General features: G+C 39.3%; 1 long non-coding RNA gene across 1 annotated transcript in view; it reads left to right on the top strand.

Annotated features, from left to right (window-relative positions):
• The window catches only part of LOC147581188 (uncharacterized), a 106,111-nt gene that overhangs the window by 85,301 nt on the left and 4,563 nt on the right, over positions 1–16,247 (top strand). Inside the window, exons 2-4 of the long non-coding RNA XR_015251520.1 lie at positions 3,452–3,630; positions 5,306–5,722; positions 14,749–14,953. This is a non-coding gene — a long non-coding RNA (uncharacterized LOC147581188). The remainder of the gene's footprint in view (positions 1–3,451; positions 3,631–5,305; positions 5,723–14,748; positions 14,954–16,247) is intronic.

The following is a 16,247-nucleotide window of genomic DNA, read 5'->3' as shown; positions in this document are numbered from 1 at the left end:
GTATGAGAGGACAGTAATGACATGAGAGTGTTGTCAGAACGGACAACTGACATTTAATGTTTTGAGATGGAGCAGGCCCTGGTTATGACTCAGTATAGGAGGTAGCCTGAGAATAGCTGGAGTCGAAATAGAGGTGACAGCTCTACTCAGGGTGGAGTCATCTATTTGGGTATTGGATGTATAAAAAGAGTGATGGTTGCTTGCTTACTACTAGGAACGCCCTGAGACTTGTAGAGAAGAAGGCGTGCAGTGTGGCAGTGAGAGGTCTCTGTCCTAAGAAAACTCATAAAAAACCTGCAAGCTAATCTTTCTTAATATTTTAAGAAATGAATTCTTTAAAAAGCTGTTAAATTGGTTGCTCTTTCCTTCTACAACTCTTGAAAATTTTATAAAACTTCAATTTAGCATTTAGTTATATAAATTTCTGAACAACTTAAAATTGTTTCTTATAATTTAAGTTTTGTCTCCTTTGAGATATATACTCTTTGATGCTGGGAAATTTTATATTTTTACCCCTAGAGATGATATTTTTGTTTCTCTGGTATCTTCCATAATGATAAGCCTGAAGAAGGATATAGAGTAGGAATACGAGGAATACATTGCTGTCTAGTGATTCCAATTTTATGTTTTTATGATTTCTGCACGTATATTTTAAAATAATTGTTGGAGTTGACTTTAGCCTCTAGGGGACTATTGACCTAATTACAGTTTTCTTGGTAAGCTTCACTTTGTCATGAAGTTTAGGGAAGTGAATGGGTTAACTTGGAGACCTGTCATTGTGCTTTTGCCAATCCACGGACAATACTTCATTCATATTTACCTTCTCTAAGAAGGCATTCCTGACAACATTCACCTACTGTTGATTGTTCCTTTTCCCTAGTTGCATTTATCCCCTTGTAGTCACCTCACATAAAAATCACATATTTTAATTTTCTATTTATAAATATATTTTTGATTTGTTTTTTTCCTTTGGACTACAAGTTGTGGGGACGTCTCTTGATTCTTCCTCTTAAACTTTGGTATAAATACCAAATAATTTATGTTGGAATTTGTAGCAACATGAAAAATAATGGAATTCTCATTATACACTCTTTCATTTTATAAATATGGAAACGGATACATAGAATAGGTAAGCGATTCAAAGACTTATTCATGAACACACGGCTTGTTAGTGTGTCATCTCATTTGCACAGTGTATATTTGAAGACATCCCCAAGGACAGTGTATATTTGAGGACATCTAAACTCTGTCAGAACTAGTCCTCAAGCAAAAGGTGGAGGGGTTAGGGTACATTGCAGCAAGTTGATGAGTAGAAGCAAAAAGATCAACTCAGAGAAGCTGAATCAGAAGAGACCCAGATGGAATACATGAAATGAAAGTGGGACTATAGTGCAATGGACCAACTCTACACTCTGAGAGCTAACCTTGGCAGGAGAATAACACAACTAGTATACATCATCAGACTGGGAATCAGGGATCAAGACTGGATTCCAAGAAAGCTTAGTGGGAGCATGACCTTCCTAGTGCAGAACAGAGAAACTGAGGGTCTCCAAAGTTAGTGAAGTGAGAAACCAGGGTGATGGATACATCATCTATATGGATGTTGATGTCTTTTTTTTTTTTTTTCAACATTTATTTATTTTTGGGACAGAGAGAGACAGAGCATGAACGGGGGAGGGGCAGAGAGAGAAGGAGACACAGAATCGGAAACAGGCTCCAGGCTCTGAGCCATCAGCCCAGAGCCTGACGCGGGGCTCGAACTCACGGAGTGCGAGATCGTGACCTGGCTGAAGTCGGACGCTTAACCGACTGCGCCACCCAGGCGCCCCGATGTTGATGTCTTTAAGAATAAGGGTGGAGTTGGGCTAGAGAGAGATACTGAGGTCAACACTAAAAGATGGAGAGAAACTAAGAGATAATCAGGTAATAAGGAAGAGTGATGTATGGTAAAGTCTATCTGATGTGCACTTCAGATGATCAGGTTTGAAATAAGAATGATGAAGGAAGGAATGGAAGTGTTATTAGTGAGAAAGAAAGACACACCCCACCAGTATGCCCTGTGAAATGTAAGGTATGGAAAAGAAAGCACCTTCACATGTGAAAGGAGAGACTTCAGAGATGTTCAAAAAGAAGTGGTTCTTAAAATGTGGTCCTTGGATAAGTGGCTTTGTAAAAACCTGTGAAAACACATGGGTTGTGTCCTCACCTACTGAATCAGAATCTGTGATTCTAGGACACTATTTCAACAAGCAATCTGGGTCATTTTTTTTTTTCACCAGTAAGTCTTCTTTTATTTATTGTATTTTGACAGAGAAATAGAGGAGAAAGGAAAAGGGTTATCATGTGTTGCAAAATGACAGCAAACAGGAAAGGCAGTACTTGGAACAGCAAAACCAACCATCAAATAAACACTCCCTGGTGATGAGATTATCAAAGCCCAAGGGTGCTCAGTCTCCTGAAGTTCAGAAATGAGAGAAAGGGATCAGGGAAAGAACAGACAGTGACACTCTTTCCACCTTCGTTCCCTCCCTCCCCATAAATTCAAGATTTCACACAAAGCTTTGGTTTCCAGCAGTAAATATGGAATTATATTTCTCCGTCTCCCATTAAACAATCTAATGGCCATTTTGACATGTTTCTTGCACCTGCACAAAAGTTCCTGAGTAACTTGGATAGGCAATTATCTTCTCTTCCTTGGCCTCCTGATTCTACTTTCTACTCAGAAAGCCCTCTCATTGCTTCTCTCTACTCAAGGATCAGAGATTAATGGAAGATCAATCCATCCAAATACAGCAGGATAAATGTTTGGCATGAATCACATCAAGTAATGGTCTTGACCATAAGGGATGGATTGTTCCTAGTTATTTTTCAGGATTTTTACATAAATCATTTAAGAGTTGTGAAGACATCCCACAAGTAGAATGGATATGGTGATGGGTATGCGGGCTTTTGTGGGAAGGGAGAGAAACAAGTATGGTAAGAGTCAAGTTTTTAGGCCCAAAGGTCTGGTTAAGAAAGGGAAATAGGGGAAGGGGAACACAAAAGAAAGGATGGTTCAAGACCCCCACTTTGAGAAGAGGGTCCCCCTGTTTAAGTTTTAGATCCTTTTGCCTGGTGCAGAAACTTTTGTCAAAGATTCTTGGACTATTTTTCTCTCAATACAAAAAGAAGTTTTTCAGCAGTAAAACTCCAAAGGAACATGGGGAAAGACCAACACATTATATTTACACAAAGCAGGCCATTAGCAATTACAAATCAGTAATTTGTGAAGTCCTACAAAGCCCAAGACAAATACAGTAACTATCGGGGGTCAACAGTTGGGGAAGACAAGAACCCAGGATCTGTCACACATCATCCAATGCATTCTCTTGCATTTGCCCCATTTCAACACAGTGAGGCAGGCTTGGAGTGATCTTACAGCATGCAAATGAAACCCCTTTTTCTCTTTTAGCTACCATAAACACTATTAATCACTGCTGCAGGGAAGACGCTGGCTCCAGGCACCAAAAGAAGACATTGTTTATGAGTTCTCTGGAAGCCATGGAAGAAGAGCCCAAAAGTTTTAAAGGTTAAGGATTTTAGTCCTTACTTCATATATACATCCCTGGGCAGCACCAGATGGGAGTAGAGGTATTGCTCTTAAAATTTATCTTTACTAACTTACATTTTATATGATAACAAATACCTATACCCTGTTGTGCAAGAGAGGCATAGTCCAATCCAGTGAATGGTGTATCTGGTATGTAAAGCCAGGGCTGTGCCCTGGGATAGAGGTCTGGAAAAAACAAATAAACAAACAAACAAAAAAACCACAAACATTTATCACATGTTAGACAACCCTCCCTTAATCTTGGCTTCTTCTAGATGCCTTTCACCTGGCCCAGGCTCTTCTAACCTCTCTGATTCACCTTTTCCTGTTCAGACCAATTTCCAGTCTTGGAGTTGAAGGAAATAAAATCATAGGACAAATCACTTAAAATCTAGTCTCCTAGAGAACATTCAAGGTGGAGGGGTTTCAGGAAAACACTATGGCAGAAAAGCCAGCTTTAATTGGCAAAAGTGAAGTAGTTCAGTAGGCTATGCACTCCAAATAGTTATTCTCCATGGTGATAAAACAACAAAAAGTTTTCCTGCTGTTGCTCACTTACCCCTGGGCTTGCTCATGTACCTGGGAACACAGTGTAGGAATGAGGGGTTTAGACTAAAATGCACAAAAATGCATACTCAGAATATTTATATTAAGAAAAAATTTAAAATGCGCAAGATATGCCCTTTGCATACAGCTAATATAGTTGGCATCCTGAGAAAAGAGAGCCCAAGGTGCCATTATCCAAGAGAGAAAATAAATGAAATTGTGTTGCCCCAGAATAGGCACTACAGGTAAGAGGCAGCTTAGGGGCAGCGGGTCTACAGCTGGTCCCTCAACCACCCTTTTTGCCTATCATCACAACCCATTTCTTGGGACAGTTCCTGGTACCCTTTCCCAGAGTGGGTTATGGGGAGATAAGACATGGATAAACCCTACCTTACCCCTGAGAGGTTCCCTCCCATGGAATGTAGTGGCTGGTGGGTAGACCGATCAATCTGGTCTCATATTTAATTTTTTCAATCTGACATGAAAAATGTTATTACATATTTTTCTTTACAAAGAAAACAACTTCTTTCTCGAGGCCACTTTCAAAAGCTGCAGATTCTAGGGGCAGAGACTGTTAAATAAGCATACAGGCTCTAGAGGAATTTCCCCCAGAGCCCTCCCGTGCATGGTTGGGGTTCCTTTGCCTCACTCCCCCCATCCCCACCTCCAAAAGAGAAGAAGGGGTGATAATGTGGACTTGGCCTGAAAAGCTGGGCAGTGCCAGCTCCCTACCCTATCCCCATCTTCTTCACTCTGCTGATTGAGGCCCTCTTCTAGAAATTTCCTGATGGCCAAAGGACAGTCCCCACCCACTGTGGCTCTTAGGAACAAGGCTGGGCTGTGGATTTCTTCTTCCTCCCCAAAGTAGGCTGGCTTTCCCTGTGAGCAGGAGGCCTATGGGCCCTTCTGTGGATACCAGGCCACCACGGGACTGATGCTTTGGCAGAAGGGGCACTTCTGGGCCCAGAAGGGCCGCCTACATTCCTTGGCCTGATAGTGTAGACCTTCATAGTACTAGTAGCATCTTCCTTTGATAATCCTTCTATGTTCCTCCTTTTGGTTGTCTCTCACTCCCAGTACAGGATACCCCACCAGGGCCTGTGACATGGAGAGATTCCAGCTTCTCCGGGGCTTTTAAAAGGTCAACTCCACTGCCTCTCCCTCCTTCAGGGCCTGGAAACCCTTCCTGAGTGGCTGACTGTGGAACCCAAAGACATCCAGTTGAGGGCCTTGTGCGGATCTCCACTTGAGGGCCTTGTGCGAATCTCGAGCTGTTGGTCATGGTGAGGAAGCCAAGCCTGCGCACACGGTGACCACATACAGATGTTTGCAGCATCTGCAGCTGTGGCTCCTCTGCGCCAGGTCCTCCTCCTCCAGGGCTTTCTCCCTGCGCCTTGGCACGGCCACCTGCAAACCACTTGCTGGACACAGAGCACATGGTAGGTGGCTGAGCCTGCGGTCCCGGGCCCTCGAGCGGGCGGCTGCTGGCCCTTGAGAAGGCTACCGGCAAAGGATGGTGGGAAAAGTGGCTGCTGCAGCTTCTCCAGCACCCCCACGTGGTGCGTAGGACACCAAGACGTGAAAACCGTGAGTAGAGGAGAGTGAGGAACATGTTGAGAGACATGTGTGAGGATGTGGGAGATAGACCTGCAGATTCCAAAGGGTCTACTGGACTGGGTTAGAAGGGTGGAGGGGAAATGGGATGTGAGACTGGGGTGAGCGGTGGGCAGGACGGCAGACACTCAGCATCTGCTTTCTGAGGTGGACTTGGGTGGGAGGTGCGTGGGAAGAATCCCAGGAACAACTGTTAGAGGCGACATGTCTGAAATAATTTAAATGAGAATAAAATGGCACTTCTCTGTGAATAACACTTTATTCAAGATCCAGTCATAATTGTAGATCTACTGTCTCCACCTGGGTCTAACTGCAGTAGGTCGGATGGAACTTACTGCTTTTACTACCTGAAGAAACACATGCAGTTTAGTTCCTCGGAGTTTAATTTTTCAGGTGTGTCTAACATGAAAATGAATGTATTTTTCCTAAAACTCGAGCCTCCATCATCTACATCCTTTAGGACTAAGTAGTTAACACATGTGTGGGTCATGCCTTCCAGCATGATACAACTAGACCCAGGACAGGGGTTTCTCATTCTTCAGTTATTTTGAAAGACAATACAATAAAAAAGAAAGAAGATCTTTGCATAATTGCAAGCTATTTTGGTCTGTGCCTCTCTCTCTCTCTGTAGTAGGCTTAGAGGAGAGAGACAAGATAGGATAGAAGAAAACAATGAGCAAAATGAGTTTTGCATTTTCTGCATTTGACTGCATTGTTCTTCTACTACTTGACAATACCAGATTATAAACAATTTGTAAGTTGTTTCACCATAGAAGTATCATGAGAGGTATTTTTTTTTTTCCTCACTGAGACCATTCACTCCCAGTTGCTTAGTGAAATCGCAATACCATGCATAAGAAAGAAAGCATCGAAATACAGACGATTTGTTTTTAGTCATAAGCCATCAGCACTTATATCTATAGCACTCACCACATATTTAACCATGTATTATTAATTCTTTATGTTCACTGAGGGGGATATCTGTCTTAAAACTCCTTTGCATTTCATTAGAGTTTACAGTACATAATAGATCCTCAATACATATAGGTTGATTTGTACAGCTGGGAAAGATCAGATAGGTTGAAGTTCATTGATAATCCCGGTTGGAAAAATTTGAGATCTGTTCACTGCTCATGGATGGGTTAATGAACAGTTTATAAGTCATGTATCTTGTGGATAACATAAGAATATCTAACAAAAAAACCAATTTCTGAAAAGTGAGAAGTTATTTATGCAATGAGAAATTTACAAAAGAATAGTGATATATTTCAAAGGTTATCTTTATAAGATTTGCACTTATAAGCATTTTTCCAAAGTTAAATAAATACATGTTACAAACCTTTTATTTTTTTGTTGTTGGAACCAACTAAACATAGTCTTTATAATCTTTATTGCAATCTGCATACATATATACTCTCCAGAGAGCTTTGATTATCAATTTCCTCTTATTGATGAAGATAAGCAGGTGTTGCCTCCCTTGTAGACCACAACTTATATATGCATCTGTCAGTAACACTCTATTCTTCTTCGGTGTGCCTCATCTTGGAAAGTACTCATGATTTCCTTTGCTTTGTTTCTGGATGTAAATCTTTTTATCAGGGATTAGGGTTATCTTGAAATTTTAAGAAACAAGTGAAAACTCATATGGCAGAGATTTTTTAAAGAAAATATTTATCACCATTTTTCAGTGATAAGCAGCTATTCTGTCTTCACTCAGGACAAAGCAATTTTCAATATGCTTATATTGCTGAAGAGTGTACTTAGAATAGACCTAAGGAAGAGCGTCTCTACAGTGTGTGTTGTTGGGTCCTTAGATAAGTGACATAGGTGATTGGCCTTGGAATAAATTAAAAAAAAATAATTCCAGTATAGTTAACATACAGTGTTATATTAGTTTCAGGTGTACAGTATAATGATCCAACAGTTCCATATATTACTGAATGCTCATCATGATAAGTGTACTGTTAATCCCCTTCACATATTTTACTCATCCCCCCCCCTCAACTCCCCTCTGGTAACCATTTGTATGTTCTTTATAGTTAAAGGTCTGTTTCGTTTGTTGGTTTGGTTTGTCTCTCTTTTTCCTTTGTTCGCTGTTTTCTTTCTTAAATTCCACATTTGGGTGAAATCCTATAGTATTGTCTTTCTATGACTTGCTTATTTCACTTAGCATTATACTGTCTATATCCATCCATGTTGTTGGAAATGGCAAGATTTCATTCTTTTTTATGGCTGAATAATATTCCAGTGTGTGTGTGTTTGTGTGTGTGTGTGTGTGTGTGTGTGTGTGTGTGTGTGTGTACTACTTTTTTCTTTATCCATTCATCTATCTATGGACACTTGGGCTACTTCTATAATTTGGCTATTGTAAATAATGTTGCAATAAACATAGGGGTGCATGTTTCCCTTTGAATTAGTGTTTTTGTATTCTTTGGATAAATACCCAGTAGTGCAATTACTATTACTACTACTGTAGGGTAGTTCTGTGTTTAATTTTTTTGAGGAACCTCTATACTGTCTTCCACAGTGGCTGCACCAGTTTGCATTCTTACCAACATTGCATGAGGGTTTCTTATTCTCCACAGCCTCACCAACACTTGCTGATCCTTGAGTTTTTGATTTGAGCCAATGTGACAAGTGTAAGGTGATATCTCATTTGGTTTTGATTTGCCTTTCTCTGATGACTGAAGTTGAGCATCTTTTCATGTGTCTACTGGCCATCTGTAGGTCTTCTTTGGAGAAATGTCTATTCATGTCTTCTGCCCATTTTATTATTATCATTATTATTATTTTGGTGTTGAGTTGTGTTAAGTTTTTTATGGCTTCAGACAAAAGTTTTTATTAATAAGTCTTGGCTGCCCTACTTAATAAGATCTGAATTATCATAAACAAATGTACATTTCTCATAGTTTAGAAATAATTTTTTTTTACCACAAAGTCCTTTTAAAGACCTATGTTCTTTCCAGAGCTCATGATAATCAAGGACATAGAATATATTTCACTGAAGACTATGAGTGCCACCATGGAAAGAGTATATACCTTATATATACCTTAAGTATATATAAATATACCTTGAAGATATTACAGGTTCATACCACTGCAATAAAGAAAATAGTGCAATAAAGGGAATCATATTAATTTTTTGGTTCCCCAATACATATATAGTTTAAACTATACTGTAGTATATTAAGTGTATAGTAGCATTATGTCTAAAAAAACAATATACATGTCTTAATTAAAAACATTGCTAAGAAATGCTAGTCATCATTTGAGAGTTCAGTGAGTCATAATCTTTTTTGTTGGTGGAGAATCGTGTTTTGATGTTGATGGCTGCTGATTGATCAGGACGGTTGTTGCTAAAGGCTGGGATCGCTGTGGCAATTTCTTAAAATAAGACAAATGAAGTTTGCTGCATTGATTGACTCTTCCTTTCATGAATGATTTCTCTGTAGCACACAATGCTTTTTGATAGCATTATACCCATGGTAGAACCACTTTCAAAATTGGAGCCAATCCTCTCAAACCTTACTGCTGCTTTATCAACCAACTTGATGCAGTACTCTAAATCCTTTGTTGTCATTCCAACAGTCTTGATAGCATCTTCATCAGGAGTACATTCCATCTCAAGAAACCATTTTCTTTGCTCATATGTAAGAAGCAACTCCTCACGTGTTCAAATTTTCTTATGAGATTGCAGCAATTCAGTCACATCTTCAGGCATCACTTCTAATTCTAGTTCTCCTGCTGTTTCCACCATATCAACAGCGACCCTCTACTGAAGTCCTGACCCCCTCACAGTCATCCACGAGGGCTAGAACCAAATTCTTCTAAACTTCTGTGAATGTTGATGTTTTGACCTCTTCCCATGAATTATGAATGTTCTTAATGGCATCTAGAATGGTGAAATCTTTTCAGATGGTTTTCAATGTACTTTGCCCAGATTCATCAGAGGAATCACTGTCTATTGCAACTAGACCATTATGAAATTTATTTCTTAAAATAATAAGACTTGAAAGCTGAACCTACTCCTTGATCTGTAGGCTTTAGAATGGATGTTGTGTTAACAGACATGAAAACTATATGAATTTTGTTGTACATCTCCATCAGAGCTCATGGGTAAGCAAGTGCATTGTGAGCAGTATTTTGAAAGTAATCTTTTTTTCTTCCTGAGCAGTAGCTCTCAGCAAAAGGCTGAAAATGTTCAGTAAACCACGTGGTAAACAGATGGTGCGATCATCCAGGCTTTGTTGTTCCATTTATAGAACACCAGCAGAATAGATTTATTCTTAAGGGCCCTAGGATTTCAGGATGGTAAATGAGCATTGACTTCAATTTAGAGTCATCAGCTGCAGTAGCCTCTAATGAGAGAATCAGTCTGTCTTTGGAAGCTTTGAAGCCAGGCACTGACTTGTCCTTTCTAGCTATGGAAGTCCTAAATAACATCTTCTTTCAATTTAAAGCTGTTTAATCCACATTGGAAACCTGTGGTTTAGTGTAGCCACCTTCATCAATTATCTCAGCTAGATCTTCTGGATAACTTGCTGCCACTCCTACATCAGCACTTGCTGCTTCACTTTGCACTTTTGTGTTATGGAGATGGCTTCATTCCTTAAATCTCAGGAACCAACCTCCGCTAGCTTTAAACTTTTCTTCTGCAGCTCCCCCACCTCTCTCAGTCTTCATGAAACTGCATAGAGACTTTCTCTTGGTTAGACTTTGACTGAAGAGAATGTTTTTGCTGGTTTGATCTTCTAAACAGACCGTTAAAACTTTTTCCATATCAGCAATATGGCTGTTTTGATTTCTTATCACTGGTGTAGTCATTAAAGGTGCATTTTTTTTTAAATTTTTTTTCTTTCTTTTTTTTTTTTTTAATTTTTTTTTTCAACGTTTATTTATTTTTGGGACAGAGAAAGACAGAGCATGAACGGGGGAGGGGCAGAGAGAGAGGGAGACACAGAATCAGAAAGAGGTTCCAGGCTCCGAGCCATCAGCCCAGAGCCTTACGCGGGGCTCGAACTCACGGACCGCGAGATCCTGACCTGGCTGAAGTTGGACGCTTAACCGACTGCGCCACCCAGGCGCCCCTAAAGGTGCATTTTTAATTTCCTTCAAGAACTTCCCCTTTGCATTCACAAGTTGGCTCACTGTTTCTGTGCAAGAGGCCTAGCTGTCAGCCTGTCTCCTCTTTCCACCTCCCTTCCTCACTTCTTTCCACATTCCTTCCTTCATCATTTCAAGCTTTTGATTTAAATTGAGAGAATAGCGACTGTTCCTTTCACTTGAACACTTAGATGCTATTGCAGGGCTATCATTGGCCTAATTTTAATACTGTTGTGTTTCGGGGGAACAGGGAGACCTGAGGAGGAGGTGACAGAGAGACAGGGAACAGCTGGTTGGTGGAGCAGTCATCACACACACAATATTTATTAAGTTTACCATCTTATATGGGCACAGTTCGTGGCTCCACAAAACAATTACAGTAGTAACAACAAAGAACACTGATCACAGATGACCATAAGAAATATAATAATAGTGAAAAAGTTTGAAACATTGCGAGAATTACTAAAATGTGATGGAGACATGAAGTGAGCAAATGCTGTTGAAAAAATGGCGCCTATAGACTTGCTCCATGCGGTGTTGTCACAAACTTTCAGTTTGTAAAAAACACAGTATGGCACAAAAAACCACAAACTGCAATAAAGGAAGTACAATAAAGCAGGTACGCCTGCAGTTTTGAAGTGAAAAAAAGCAAGATGCCCTCACAGAATGTATTTGGCTATCTTCAAAAGGAGAAGTCAGGTTTAAATAACAGGAGTTCATACCCTTGTTAGACCTTTTTAATTCTGAACGAAGTGCACATGTGACCTTTTCTGAAATAAATAAAAATAATGCATTGTCAAACAAACTGAAACAAAACTTTTGAATCCTTCTTCTGTTGACCCATAGGGGAGTATTTAGGTAAATAATGTTGATTCACATACTAGAATACACTCTACATCTATTAAAAATAATGAGGTAGATTGGCATAGATAAATTAGTAAGTGAACAAAAGTAAAGTTCAGTATGTACAAAGCTTCACTTCTGTACATTTGGAAAGTTCATACGCAGAACATTATGTACATATGCCATTCTATAAGCCAATGTCTTTTTTGGAAGGACATACGTGAAAAGACTACTTTACAGAGAGGAAATAAGATGAGTGTATGAGGAGAATGACTTTTATTGGCCATTTTATAAATTTTTGTAGTCTTTATTTTTTTATTTTTTTATTAAAAAAAATTTTTTTTAACGTTTTTATTTATTTTTGAGACAGAGAGAGAACATGAATGGGGGAGGGGCAGAGAGAGAAGGAGACACAGAATCGGAAGCAGGCTCCAGGCTCCGAGCCATCAGCCCAGAGCCCGACGCGGGGCTTGAACCCACGGACCGCGAGATCATGACCTGAGCCGAAGTCGGATGCTCAACCGACTGAGCCACCCAGGTGCCCCTGTAGTCTTTATTTTTTAATATGTGCATTTATTATTTTTATTTAATAAATACTTAAAAATCAACTTATATTATGCTTCTGTGAAAAAAGTGCAATGTCATTAGGAATATTTTTCTAACTTGATGTGAATCCAAATCAATGAATTATATAGTATTATAGAAACTCCTATAAAATTTTCACAAGTGGATAGATTCCAGCTAATCTTTTCTGGAGACTTTTCTTTTTTCAATCACAGTCATTAGAGGTGATTTATTAAAAATGAGTTAGATTTTACAAATTATTAGCAACAATATGATGTAGTGGAAAAAAGCAATCTCACATGCTCTGGAAATCTCACTGAACTCTTCCATTTGGGTGTCAGCAGCCTAAGACGCAGCAATCTCTTGTGTTAAAAAGGAGGTGAATCATTCGTCTGAAAGATTCTGTCCAACCTTACAATTCCAGGATTCTTTTTTGTTTTTAATTTTTTTTAATGTTTATTTATTTTTGAGACAGAGAGAGACAGAGCATGAACAGGGGAGGAGCAGAGAGGGAGACACAGAATCTGAAACAGGCTCCAGGCTCTGAGCTGTCAGCACAGAGCCCGACGCGGGGCTCGAACTCACAGACCGTGAGATCATGACCTGAGCTGAAGTTGGATGCTTAACCGACCAAGCCACTCAGGCGCCTCCTAACTTTTTAAAGGTTATTTATTTTGAGAGAGAGAGAGAGACAGAACTAGCAAGGAAGGAGCAGAGAGAGAGAGAGAGAGAAACCCAAGCAGGCTCTGCACTGTCAGCACAGACCTGGATGTGGCTCTCAAACTCAGGAACTGGGAGATCATGACCTGAGACAAAATCAAGTTGGCAGCTTCACTGACTGAGCTACCTAGGTGCCCTCAAGACTCTAACTTCTATTGCTAGAAAACAGAGGATTTGAGCTTAGTTAAGTAGTTCTATGGGGCACCTGGGTGGCTCAGCTGGTTAAGCATCCGACTTCAGCTCAGGTCATGAGCTTTGCATTTTGTGAGTTTGAGCCCCGTATCAGGCTCTGTGCTGATAGCTCAGAGCATGGAGCCTGCTTCGGATTCTGTGTCTCCCTCTCTCTCTGCCCCTTCCCTGCTCATGCTCTGTCTCTCTCTTAAAAATAAATAAACATCAAAAAAAATTTTTTTAAAAAAGTAGTTCTGTGAATTCTTTGAAGATTTTAATATCCTACATATTATATATCAGCAATTAGAAATGCTGACTCTCAGAAAGAACATCTTACCTCAGAGGGTGTGAGTAGTGCCTGGGTACACACTTAGGTGATTATGGTAGGTAGAATAATGTCCCTCCAAAAATGTCCAGGCCTTAATTCCTGAAACTTATGAATATTTTACCTTATGTAACAAAGAAGATTTTGTAGTCCCTTTGGCAGATGTGATTAATATATGAATTTTGAGATGGGAAGATTATCCTGGATTATCCAACATAATCAAAAGGGTCCTTATAAGAGGGAGGCAAGAAGGTCAGTGTCAGAGAGAGATGTGATGATAAAATCAGAGGTCATAGAGTCAAGGAGAGATCTGAAGATGCCACACTTTTGACTTTGAAGATGGACGAAAAGGACTCTAACCAAAGAATGCAAGCAGTCTTTCAAATTTGGAAAAAGGAAAGAAATGGATTCTTCTCTCAAGCTTCTAGAAGTAATGAAATACCACCGATACCTTGATTTTAGTCCAATGAAGCCTATTTGGGACTTTCGATCTCGAGAATCATATCTTAATATCTTAAAAAGTTTGTGTTGTTTTAAATCACCAAGTTGTGGTAACTTGATCCCACAGCAACAGGAAACTAATACAATGATTTATACCTGGAATTATTTGAGAGTCATATCAATTGTATGTGCTTCCATCTCCTTCAATACAAATTGTCAACCAAAGCAAGAATGAAGAAAATTTGTGACGACCCTTTAACAATCAATAATATATATAAAATGTTGTTGACTTTTATGAGAAAAATATAAGAAAAGATAAATCAGTGGGCAAGATTTTTTTTGTTTGTTTTTAGGAAATGCATTTTTTTCTTTTTGTTCCCATACCTGGCTTTTAACTGTAAATGTACGTCATTTAAGAAGTAGAAATTGCCAATAGATATTTGATGAGGAAATACCACTACACTTGGCATGAATGGTGGAAAAATGTAGGAAATTGCTTCAGTTTTTGTTTTGCCTTTTAATATAAAAGGAATCTTTCATATTAAATCTTTAGGATGATGTGACTTTTTGTGGTGATATTAAATTCTGTCTGTAAGAATGAATGACACTGGCAACAATTACATAACAAGTCCTGGTTTACTGCCCATCCATATCCCTTTTCACTTTAGCTCAGCGCTTCTCTGTTAGTTTCAATTTTAAATGTCAAACACAACCAAAGTGGGACTTATGGAGAGGGGAATTTATAAACACAATATATTACAAGTGTCTTGTTTTCCTTCAGAGTTGACCATGTTTACCAAGATTTACTGTGCTTTCATTTCTCTCTATACAGACAGGGAACGGATGTTGGTGAGAGAGACCCTATGGTCGTGATAGGACCACCTTTAAGACATGGTGACCCTAAGGGAGGAATAATTCCAGAGTCTTCCCCTGAAGTCCACCCTCTGCCTGACAGCCGTAATTGTTAAGAAATCTCATTTCATGTCTCAATGGAAAGTGTTTGGGAAGGTGTGGTGGATGGAAGTTGTTCGAATAAGGTAAGAATGACATATTCTGTGAATGCATGAATAAAAAGTCACTATAATCAGAGACAGATCTTCTTTGACATCAAAGGGAAACATAGCTACTCACATCTGCATACTGCTCTCTGGAGATTTATTTTGTTTCCTAGAGGTTAGAACTGTGGGCTCTGCAGACAGATTGTGTTGTGAGATTTGGATCTGTCACTTAGATGCTGTGACCAGGAGAGTACTGTGTGGCACTTATAGCTTTAATGTCATCTTATACTGCATATTGTTAAAAATGGAAAATGGAGTAAGGAGGGGACTTTGCTACTCTAGTGCTTCCAATATATGTCCACATACAGAAATATGAAGGAAAAAAAATCTCTTAATTACATAAAATATAGTTATTTCAATTTACTCTTTTAACATATGGTGTCTTGATTCATGATGCAGTATAATTAGGTATATTTTCAGTTTCTAAATGCATTTCCACAATATATCCATCCTACTTTAAATATATTGGATACATACTATGCCTTACCTCAACAGTTCTTATTTTAAAATTTTAGTGGGAAGGATTTAGAAAAAACCTTTGTTGTTATTCTTGAAATTTATTCTTAAACCTGCAGAACTAGATTGAATTGTAGCCATGAAATGTTAGTGCCCTTGCACCATAATGGATTTCAATCATCATGACAAAACTCTTTCTTTAATAGAAGTGTAATAAAAACCTGACTAATTATGCATATAACGAGATATTTGATCCAATTCACTGGAAAGTCTGAAAATACTCCCAGCCTTGGTGTACAAGGTATCCAATCTATCCTTTTTGTGTTTCATTCTTTTTTGAAATAATCATCCTTTCCTTCTTAGTAAAAACATCCCAGGATTATTTTTTAATAATAAACGCACTATCCCAGTTCCATTTATTCCAGTAACAAAATGGGGGTAAGTCTGAAGTGGAGTAGATGTCGAATTTTTTGGTCTCGGCTTCTGTAGCAAGCAGGTCTAGCTAGCGTTATGGATGGGCATATGACACGTTTCATTGCACATGGTCCCCACACTCAGAGGAGTCTGGTGCTTGGTTTAATGTTCTACTATCCTCTTCATGAAATTCTTAATATATTATTCTTGAGCATGTGGTGAGTAGACAAGATATCCTGGGGTGACAGCCTGCATGAACGTTTGTGATCTAGCAGCAATACCGGAGGGCACAGGCTTAGGCCCCAGGGCACAGCACGCAGCCTGCAGAGCAATTGGCCTGGGCTGCCTCAGGGCAGTCGGAGGAGCTGCTGGGCTGGGGACCAACTGAGGATAAGATTGGCAG

The sequence above is a fragment of the Puma concolor genome, chromosome B2 (assembly GCF_028749965.1).
Source record: "Puma concolor isolate L17-30 chromosome B2, mPumCon1.1.hap2, whole genome shotgun sequence".
Classification (NCBI taxonomy): Eukaryota; Metazoa; Chordata; class Mammalia; order Carnivora; family Felidae; genus Puma; species Puma concolor.
Note: the sequence above shows the minus strand (reverse complement) of the source record. Positions and strands in the feature narration are given on the sequence as shown.